Source organism: Haliaeetus albicilla, chromosome 3 (assembly GCF_947461875.1).
Source record: "Haliaeetus albicilla chromosome 3, bHalAlb1.1, whole genome shotgun sequence".
In the NCBI taxonomy this organism is placed as follows: domain Eukaryota; kingdom Metazoa; phylum Chordata; class Aves; order Accipitriformes; family Accipitridae; genus Haliaeetus; species Haliaeetus albicilla.
In genome coordinates, this window is record NC_091485.1 from 39,459,013 (window position 1) to 39,470,887 (window position 11,875).

Below are 11,875 nucleotides of genomic sequence, written 5' to 3' on the forward strand. Positions count from 1 at the left end.
TCAAAACATCTTTGTGATAGAGCTACTCATTAAAATATCCATCATTACTTTGCATACCACTACATTTAAATAAACTGTAGTGAATTTAAAGCTAGGCTACTATATAAAATAATTCCTACTGATGCATGAAAAAAAAATCTCAGATATGCTTTGCCTGCCTTTCTTCCCCTTTTGCTCTCACTTTACTGATCTTATAGCAAACAGGCTTGCCAGAAGAGTTAATCACAGACACATCGCTGTTTGGGGGAATACCGCACACTTTTTACAGAAAACATTTTTACCTCGAACATTGGCATCTGCAGAATAATTTCACATCTGAGAGCTACTCAGCAAGAAAAGTTGCAGTATCAAGACTTCCACACACAAAGAAAAACGAAACAAGTCAGATTTATCAGCTGAAACTCTGTATGTGAACTCTACAAACAATGCAGGTGTCAAATACCCATCAGCATTTTATGAGAGATTTTTAAAATCTCAGCATTAACTCAATAGATTATTCACGAGTAAGCAGCTCGACCCTACGTGGTATTGAAAACCTTTTTTTTGAGTTGCAGAACTGTTATTTAAATGAATGGGCACACAGGTCACTAAAATAAAGAGTGAAGCATTTGGAAGGAAAAAAGAGAGTTGAATATTTAATAACGTTAGATGAAGGTCAAGAAAAACCAAGCAGCTGAGCTCAGAGGGACAGCTCAGGACAAAATGGAAGCATGTGTGAAAGATGTCCCCTCTTCTCAGCCATCAAGTTGGATTCACTACAAAAAAGGGCATCATTTTTAACACCCTTATTAATAAGCCCCATGGAGCAGCCAAGGGCCCCACAGCTGACCCAAAGGCAGGAGATCAGCGCAGACACTGGCTGGCAGCCCCCGGTCCCAGGGGTTTCACCCCATCAGACCTCCCACCCTGCAGATTCACCTGCCCTAACAGTTCACTCTGCTTTATTTTAGACCAACATTTTCCTACTGTGCCGTCATGGTTTGCATAGCAGTGAAATAGCAAGAGGCAGCACAAAATCTATTTGCTTGATGCTCCCTTTTTTTTGGGGGGGGGGGTGCACCGGACCATAAAGCAGAAGAGACATGCAAAGGGCCCCGCAGAGTGCACGGTCCTTCCCCCCACCACTGACGAGGCACTTTTCGGTGAAGCGAGTCCCGGTGCAGCCGTGCTGGGGGCTGACGCTGCGAAACCAGCCGCTCCGCCGAGGCGTTGTCTGCTGCTGCGCTGTGCCAGCAAAAGCAAGGGTGGGGTTCAGGAAGCAACAGCATCCCCATCAAAACAGTTGTCCCAGTAACAAGGACCACTAAACACACAGCAAAAGCTTCTGAAATTACAGGCTACCTTAGCCTGGGAGTGCAGTGACAAGCCGAGCAAGACTGTATTTAACTGCTAGACTGCACAAGAAGTCCTGCAAGTGATTTTTTTCTAATAAAGACATTAACCTTTCCCATGAAAACTGCAACCCTGTAACTTCTTTATAACTCTGTCCCAGCACCCTCATAATACCGGGTATCTGACATTTGTCCTTGTAAGTTAGGATGCAGGCAGCTTTTTCGATCCAATTTGAAGCAAGTTCGATAAAGATTATCTACCATGAGCCTTCATAAATAGGGTTCATCAACACTCAGAGTCTTGCAATGTCTATTCTTTCAATCACGACAGTAACATCAAAAATCCAAGCTTGGCTAATCACTTCTTTAATTGTTTACATTATAAATAGAAATATCAAGTTATTTAGCTGACCACTATATGCTCGAGGTGGGTTAACCCATTAGTGGAAGAGATGCAAATATTCTAGGAAAAAAGAAAACAATACGAAATAAGCCTCTGATCATTTTCCTCCATGGACAGACCTTTTGACGCAGAAAGCACCAGCAGCGGGCACACGGGGCTCCTGTGCCTCAGTGCACTAGCCACACACAGCAAAGGCAAAGGTCCGTGAAAAGCTGCCGTGGGGTAGGCAAGGATGTGCACACACGATGCTATCATCCAGCCTGGGGTTTTTGCAAGGAAGCCTTTATTTTGTGATGGTTGCACGCACCTCAGCTGACACCTGACCGACACAGACTAAGGTAGTTTTTCCTTTTGCAGCCAGGCACAACTCCCTGACCAGACATCGGGTCTCCAAGTGGAAAGCAGAGATGCTCAGTAACTATGTGGTGCCTCAGGTGATGCCCTTTCTTCCCTGCCCTTTGCCACCTAAAGAAATGAGACAAACTCTACCAGTGTGACAGAGGTGTCACCCCATATGTGCAAACAGCTACGGTCTGTTGGTATTGCCACTGCTCCGGCACCTGTTTTGCCCCATGTCAATCCTCCCTGCAGGCAAGGAGCGGGAACAAGCCATGGAGCAGCTTGCCGGGGACCCCAAGGACCGGGAGGGCTCAGCACAGGCTGCCTTCCTCCCCGGCCGGCAGCATTCCCGGCCGTGCCGCAGCCAGCCCCACGTCCCTCCTCGTACCAGGGAGGACGTGCCTGTGCAGCGCTCACGCGTCCATCGGTGCGAGCATGCAGAACAGGGTCTGGCCCGATTTGCATAGAGCCACGGCAGCTGGACACAGCAAGGGCCTCTCTGCAGACCATCGCCTCAGCTTCAGCTCCCAGGGTTAAAAATGCATGTGATCACTGCCGGGCTGGAGACACATGTGTAATGAAAGCTCAACCAGGGTGTTCAGCAGAGATGGAAACCAGAAACCTTCCGAATCCAAAAACCATGGGCGTCAGCAGCCTCAGTCAATAAAACCCTTCCTTACCTGGTCCAGCCACTAAATCAGGTGCCAGCGTCTCTGTGCAGATAGCACAGTAAGGAGGAAGACTGTTTGTTCAGGCTGATAATGACCTTTCTGCAAAAGCAAGAGAAATAGCTTATTCATACAACTCTCTTACACCAGCCTTGCCACTGCACAACAGCCCCCAGCAAGCGTCTGAAGTATTGTATGAATTACCAGTACAACCATCGCACGCCAACATCGTACTGACACAGAGCACAGCTTTGAGACCAGGTCAGCTTCATGCAGATTTGCTCAGCTCTACAATATAACGCTACATTTCAGCAGGGAGAAGAGGTCTCCACCTATAGCTGCTGACACCCACAGGAGCCTTCAGGTCACCCCACAGGGCTGCCCACGTCCATACCAACTTTTGGGAGTGCATCACCCCCAGAAAGCCTGCAAGGATGTGGGAGGGTGCTGGATGCTCTGCCCGGAGGGTGGGAAATCCCTGCCCTTCCTGGGTGTCCTCTAACAGAGAAGAGAGGCGAGCAACCACCCAGGTGTGCAGAGGTAAATGCTGCTTTACCAAGACAAGGGCTCCATCTTCACATCTCTGCCTATGTCACTGGTTAACCTGGCTGGCACCATCACCTTCTGCCTCATAGGTGGCTGCATTTTTATTAGGAGAGTGTTGGAATTAGCAGGCTTGCAAATTGCTGTTCTGCAAGACATTTAAAGGCTCAGCAAAAGCAGACTTCAAGAAAATAAAAATAAACTCCAGCTAATCCAAGTCCCTAAAAATAGGGTAGAAAAATTGCTGTGCTACAATAAACCTCCTTGCCTTTATATCGTCACAGGTATGAATTGCACCACAGCCACCAAGCTGAAACCTTCAACAACGATTATTAATAGAAGGTGGGGAAAAGTGAGATTTAAAATTCAGACAAAATAGGTATAAATGTTTACACACAACTCCCGATGGCCCAGTGACTGCTCAATTTTCAGTAGTTCACCTGAAATGCAAAGCCAGTACATGATGCAGTCATCGAAATGCTGAAGGAGGCTCTGGCCGGTCCAGACCTCTGGGACCGTGCCTTGCCGCTGTGGAAGCCTCCTCCACAGGCTCCAGGGGAGGGGGGTCACCCTCCTGCCAAAGGAGAAGCCTTGCCTTCACAAAGGGGATCAACGGTGCAAACCTTGGCATAGTCTGCATTTAGTTGCGCATGGTTTTGGAACTGGTACTTCTGGTACTTTCCATGAAGACCCGTATTTTTGGAAGTACCTCAAGGCAGCTGGAATGCTTCCTTCCTCCAGGATCTGACAAATGTAAAAGAGCCAAATCCTCTGCCCTCTAATCTCCTTTCTGATGCACCAGGATATACTATTTAACAGACATTTGGGGTGAAGTTGGAGATAAATGAGGTTATGGAGTCAGTTTTATGCAAGAGTCAGATCAGCCAATTACAGTGGTCGCTTTTGTCCCTAGAAATCATCAGGTCAACAGGAAAACTCCCTTGGTAGTTGTGCTGGTTTTGGCTGGGATAGTTAATTTTTTTCATAGTAGCTATTATGGGGCTATGTTTTGGATTTGTGCTGAAAACAGTGTTGATAACACAGGGATGTTTTCGTTACTGCTGAGCAGTGCTTACACAGAGCCAAGGCCTTTTCTGCTGCTCACCCCACCCCACCAGTGAGCAGGCTGGGGGGACACAAGGGGTTGGGAGGGGACACAGCTGGGACAGCTGACCCCAACGGACCCAAGGGATATTCCAGACCATATGACGTCATGCTCAGCATATACAGCTGGGGGGAGAAGGAGGAAAGGGGGGACATTCGGAGTGATGGTGTTTGTCTTTCCCAGTAACTGTTACACACGATGGAGCCCTGCTTTCCTGGAGATGGCCGAACACCTGCCTGCCGGTGGGAAGTGGTGAATGAATGCCTTGTTTTGCTTTGCTTGCAAGCGTGGCTTTTGCTTTACCTATTAAACTGTCTTTATTTCAGCCCACAAGTTTTCTCACTTTCACCCTTCTGATTCTCTCCCAGATCCCACTGTGAGGGAGGTGAGTGAGCAGCTGTGTGGTGCTTAGTTGCTGGCTGGGGTTAAACCACGACAGTAGTTCTCCCATACACACCATGACAGATGACTCCCACGTCATCTCCTACGCATCCAGTTGTACTTCCAGCTGGAGGGTTGTTAGTTTAACCAGAATATTTCAGAGACAAAGTAGCGCGTGCATGAAAACCCTGTAGTAGCCCTCTGTGACACAGGACAAAACAGCTGCCTTAGAGATGGATGCAGGCAGCACCTAAGAGAAACAACTTCACACGATGAAGGAAACCTCCTTGCCTCACTTGCCACACAGAGCAGTGCGTGCTGTGCACAGCCACCCAGCGACGTGCACGTTTCCTGCTGTGGCTTGACACCCGCTCCCAAAAGACAACGCAGGCAGGCCTGGGGGGCCAAGCCGGGGGGTGCCTGCCCTCACCCCCTCCCGGCCAGTGCTCAGAGCAACCCTGCCACCAAACCACCATCACCTGCTGCAAAAATTTGCTTTATTTCCTTTTATTTACCATGAGAAAACAGCACAAAGTCCATCTTATCAGGGCAAAGGCACACAGCTCTTATCAAGTTTTACTGCATTTGATAACCAGCACAGACATGGGGACCCAGCGGACACCATACATCGGGAAACGAAAGGACTTCCCTCATACTTTGGAAATGTTGTTACGTGAAGAGACGCTGTTGATGTTTCATAAATATCCTTACAGGATAGCTGGACAGATGTCACCTTATGGCACACAAGGCTGAGTAAGAAGGTGCTCCTCACGACCACGGTCACAGACGGACTGTGCAGTGACCCACGGTCAGCACGATACCTCTGGATACCAGGGTCACTCGTGTACCGCACGCTGCAGGAGGGAAGCACACCAAACCCCCCCCACTCTGTGTCTGTGCCCACGTGAATAGCCAGTTCTGAGGCTTGGCTATGTTATTTTTAGGTGACACAAACCTCGGCTGGTTCTCAGTGCATGGTCCGGACATGGAAACTCCTAACGGGAAATGCCATTTCACACACCGAAGCGTGATGAGGAAAACATTCCCCTTCCCCCCTGATGTTTTAACACCTTCCAGTGCCATAAGGCATCCAGTTGTAGATTTAAACCCCTTTAAAAAGTAAAACCTAAGTTTTTTCGAGTTTCCCCTGCACAGGCTCCAGGCCATGTCTGGCAGTGCCCCTGCATGCCCCTGAGCACGCAGGGACAGGCCAGGCAGCGCGGAACCGGGGCAGTGCCTGTGCCCCTCAGCTCCCCAGCTCATTTCAACCCCTCACCAGCCTTATGAACTGAAACTCTCTTTTCTCACTTGCATCAAACCCAAGCAGAGTTTTTAACACCACTGCCTGACTGCTACTGGGTATAAGGTCACAGCAAGGCATCCTGAGCAGGGCACAAGTCTGGCAACTAACCCGCCAAACGCAAGTCAGTGCTATAGAGTAAAGCCTTTGAGGTGGCTGAAGGTCATTTTTTCCAAGATCTATGTTCCACCTGCTTTGCAGCTGTCATATTGCTTAAGTAAATCAATAGCTGATAGCTTTATTCATGTTCAGTAAAGAGTCAGAAAGACTTTTTGTTCTGGGGTTTTTCATAGCAGAAAAACTGAGGTCCATAATCCTTATGCTGCAATGTAATCACTTCTATCCTGCCATCACACACTTTGTAAATCAAAACATTGCAGCAAGCACTGCCTGAAAATATTCTGTCCATAGTCATTAGGCAAAAAAACCCCTACATCTCCCAAATGATCTCTCAGAGTTCCCAAATTTAAAAAAAAAGTCAGAGGGAATGTCATAGTTTAACCCCAGCCAGCAACTAAGCACCACGCAGCCACTCACTCATTTCCCCCCCACCCAGTGGGATGGGGGAGAGAATTGGGGGGAAAAAAAGTAAAACTCGTGGATTGAGATAAAGACAGTTTAATAGGACAGAAAGGAAGAAAATAATAATAATAATAAATGACAATATTAATAAAAGAATTTGAATATACAAAACAAGTGATGCACAACGCAGTTGCTCACTACTTGCTGATCGATGCCCAGTTAGTTCCCGAGCAGCGATCTGCCCCACAGACCAACTCCCCCCATTTAGATACTGGGCATGACGTCACACAGTATGGAATATTCCTTTGGCCAGTTTGGGTCAGCTGCCCTGGCTGTGTCCCCTCCCAACTTCTTGTGCCCCTCCAGCCTTCTTGCTGGCTGGGCATGAGAAGCTGAAAAATCCTTGACTTTAGACTAAACACTACTTAGCAACAACTGAAAACATCAGTGTGTTATCAACATTCTTCTCACACTAAATCCAAGACATAACACTATACCAGCTACTAGAAAGAAAATTAACTCTATCCCAGCCGAAACCAGGACTGGGGAAAAAAAAGTTACCAGGGTACAATGGCAAGTGCTTTGGTCCAGCCACCACCTGAACTTTAGGGGTCTGTGCATGTAGATTCAACTTCAAACCTCATGACATCTCTCCTGAATAGGCATATCCACAGTCCTGCTGATATCAGCACTTGGTAGCCACACAGAGATGCTGGCACTTGAGAGTGCCAGTGGTCCTGCTCACTTAGCTCCAGAGATTTTAACTAAATTAGTATTATCTTTTTCTCCCGTCCTACCAGACCTTGCACACTCACAATGAATTTTTCCAACATTTTTAATTATTTGCATTTTCAACTGTTTAAGCAGGGCTGGCTCCAAGAACCTTTGCAGAACACGTCTGTGCTACGAATGCAAGCAGTCTCTAGCAATAGAGTTTGAAGGAGGTAGAAGGACAGCATAGACCAGGACTGCTGCCGACAGCTGGACCTGCTGCTGGCTTTTCCACCTGCAGAGCTGAGCTCCCACGGGGCAGGGAGGTGGGCTGGAAGGAGGGTGCTTGCACCACCCTTGTCGCAGAGCCTGACGTCGAACTGTGGGAAGTGAGAAGCTGAACAGGATCAGAGGCTGCAGGTACTTCACCCCTGAAATTGCTCTTGCAACCACTAATACCCTTCAGGGCAACATTTCTTTTCTTTCTTTGCTGTTACCTGCTTATTTAAAGCTGGAAATAAGGTAAACATGTATGCTTACTCCCACCTTCCCCCAGGGTAAGGAGTGCGATGCTAACCCATGCAGGGCCAGGCTGGGTTATAAACACAGACCTCGAGTTCTGGGCAAACCTTTACCAGCAGGAAACATTAGATGTAAAATTACTGACAGCATCTGTCATGAGCTGAACTGGGGCTCTGAACCTAAAACCTCTTTTGAACATGATTTCCAGAGGCAGATTCAAACTCTGCAGGTATTTACAGACACGCTGCTGAGGGCCATTCACTATATGCATGAGCTGGGAACACCCCAGGTGCAGAGAAATTCCCCCCACCATGTATTTATATCCATGTTTACCACTGAGCCGCTGCTGAGGGAGGGAGTCAGATGCCACCCGCTGTCACCAAGCTCCTCAGGAGCTTTGCAGGGGGAGAAGCATCTGCTGCCAGCCAGCCCCACACCGCAGCCAGCCCCGGCTCTCCTCTCCGGGGTCAACGCTGATGGAGCCCCTACGCCTGCTCGGACCTTTGCCGTCTCCAGCTACGCCCCAAAAGCGCAACCTTGGGCAACCCAGGCCACGTTTGCCATTTTTCCCCAGCCACCCGGACAAAAGCAATGGAAGATGTATTACATTTTACACATTTGCCCCACGCAATTAGCAACAGGCTCTCAGTCGAGGGGCTGTATTGTCACACTCAGCTGGAGCCAGCTAAGCTGATTTGTCCGGGCTTGCACAACTCCCCTTTCACAGGCCAGTGACTACGGTCAAAGGACAAACCGACAAGGTCCCATCTTGGCCCCCCGCTGCCAAAAAGTCCACCCCCTCCACCTGGCCCTACAGGGAGGTGGGAAGTCTTGAAGGATGCTGGGTTTCTTTCTCCCTTGGGCTCCCTGTTGGACAACTAGGTCTGTGCTGGAGGAGTTTCCAGGCTCCCTCATTCTCCTGTCCTGGGCTGGAGGTCTCCCACCCCAGTCTGGCTTGCCAAGTTGCTAAAACATCAGTGCCAGCACTGCAGGCCAGTATTTGCAAACTACACGACGTACAAACGCAAGTGTAACCACTGTTTACTGCTGGCCAAGGAGAAAAACACTTGCACTCTGGTAAGCACCAGCAAGGGCACAAAAGGAGCATAAACTCAGCAAACACAGGATGCTCCATACCCGGTCACTGCAAGTTTGCTAAAGGAGAGGTTGTATTAACAACAACAACAAAAAAAAAGGGAGGGGGGAGAGAAAAGAAAAAGCTCTCTCCTCTTCCCGCCAAAAATTATGCAGCAGCAGGTCCACAGAGTGTCTGCCAGATGACCCGCTTGTCACACTCATAATTGCTTCCCATCTGGTGTCTGGAGCACACAAAGCCTGGCCGTTTGCCAGCGCAGGACGACGCACAAACTGGCCTACTTCTGGTGACACAGGCCCTCCAGACACCCCGATCCGCTCGTTTCCGTATGGCTGAGGAGAACATGGCATTCATTTGTAAATTGCTGGCGGCTGATTTATCCGGCTATTCGGGCCGCCACTCAGCCCAGCTAACGCGCTTCCCCTTTGCTGCATGGCACAGCCCAAGCCCCGGTGCTGGGGCAAGTCCCCTCTGGCACCGCGTTGCCACAAGCGCACGCTTGCCACCGTGAGAGGTAGGCAAACAAGGACGCCACTCGGCTTCAAGATGAGCACGTCAAGCCAACTCATCCCTACAACTACATGCAAACACATCCTCAACTGCTCTGATTTACAAAGGCGATTGCTTTTCCAAACTTTGTCTTTCCATCTAATGTATATGCATAGCTCATTTTGTTCATACAGTTCCTACAAAGATTTTTGAGGCACTTACTTTATGTCACTGCTTATGGGCATGGTCTTTCAATGAGCAGCTTTCTCTGGGTTTTCTTTGTCTGTTTTATGGGTTTGTTCTATTGATTATTTTTTTTGTTGTTTAAATTATTTCTTATTTAATGCCTACTGGTATAAGAACTTGATACCCTCACAAAACTGAGCAAATATTTCTTAAGCTATGGGATAGACCATTTTAAAGCAGAGCACACAACATGTGCTACAGCCTGCTCTAAAGTTCTGTTGGTTGTGCAACCATCAAACATCACTTTTACAAGGAGTGACTAAGATCCAGCAACTGGCCAATAGTCACCGAGGAAGTAAATGCTGAGTAAGCAGAGTTCTCCCTCCCCAAAAGACAGAAGCATTTTTTCCCCTCAGACTATGACACAAGACAGTCACTGATGTACGTCACTGCCAGCCAATACGCAGCCCATTCCCATCTTGCATGTGCTAAGGCTATTAACATCCATCTTCTCTGTAGTCAGAGGGTGTGATGACACAGGAAATCGGAACTCAGGTAAATAATCCAAAGGACTCTCTAAAAATAAATCCAGAGAAGAACCCCAAATTTCTGTAAAAGGTGGTAGCAGGTAGACAGAATTCCCTTTGCAACAGCAACTGTATCACTGGGATCACGCAGTCCAACAGTAGGCACCATCAGAGGACTCCTTTCGGTGCTGTACCTCACAAAAAACACACACAGCAATGAAGCAGAAGAGAAAATGGAATTAAAAAAGAAAACCAAAACAACAAGACAACTTGATACTGAAGAATGCCATAGTGCACATCTCTTACTCCAGATGGAAGCAGAAGCTGCACTACTGAGGTTTCTTCATTAAGGTGGAATACAGTTGGTATGAGCATTCGGATTTTTACTTTATACAAAAATGTAAGATTACGTATAAATGTCTGAAGCTCACCTGTTCTTCCAACACATCATGCTAGCAGAACTACAAGGATCCTATTGTTCCCTTCAGCTGCAGGGCAAGAATCCAACCCACTCAAGGGATAAGCTGGCTGTCTCCAGGGGAAGCCACACAGACCAGTATGCTGCAGCTTCAAGAGGGACCAATCTTTTGGCTCAGCTGGCACAGAAACAGTAATCCACAGCTTCCTCATGAAAGTAAGCATTTAAGCCTGTAAAGCTTCAGCTTATCCAAGGTCAAGGAAACTTATGGAAAAAAAAATTAAATGAGTGTACCATTAGAAGACATTGGTGTATTTTCTGCCTAGGTACTGAACCGTTCTTTATCTGAATGTTTGTCACAAAACCAAATGCAAGACTCAGCTCCAGTTTCAGAATTGTTATTGTTTGCATCATGTTGGACCTCGATCACAAGTACGGTGAGTCTGTGGTCAGTTAATATCCAGTGTTAAAACCCTTATTTCATGAAGCTCGATTCTCTCACAACATTGCATCCGTTTTAGTTTGGTGCAACTCTAGTAGAGTTATTCTCATGTAAAACCACAACAATAGTGGTAGGAACTGGGCTTACTCTCACCAATTGGTTCCTTAAAAGACCATTTCTTCCAAGTAAAAGGCAAGCCCATAAATAAAGCTTCCAGAGTCTTTGTATAATTAAACTTAGGGGTTGTAGTTCCTTCCAAGTTTGGCTTACTGACTCTCCATCTGCTGTACTTTCTTTCACTGCGCAAAGTTGACAGAAAAATGAACTAGTTACATCATTAGACTTCACTTTCATCTACCTACACTTCGCTCCGATTTCAGACATCAGCAGCCAGCCACAAGAACAAACGCTCTACAGTCAGCCCACCTTGCTTGTCCCAAGCGATGGAGAACTTCACACATGCAATAAACAAGCAGGTCTGCATGATTTTCATACAGTGGTCTGCTTATGACAGCCAGAACCCCAGCAAAGCCCCAGTAATGGACACAGTTTGCCTATACAGCTTAAAGCCAGGTGATACAAATTACCAGGATGCATTTCCAAAGAATTGGCTTGTGTTAGTCCCTCTTGCCCTTTTCCTTCAACAGATTATCTTATTTTAATTGCTTGCCATTTATATTTTGTCACAAAATGGGGGAAAAGCAATAGATATTATCTATTGAATGCCCACGTTTCTAGCAAAATAAGAGTCAAAGTCTAACACCAATTCAGATTAATATATGTTTGTGAGTACTAGTTAGAGAAAAAAAAATAACACTGCACAGCTTACACTCGCATTACCTCCCAAGACCCAGGCGCACATACTAAAATATCACTCCTACCCTATAAATGA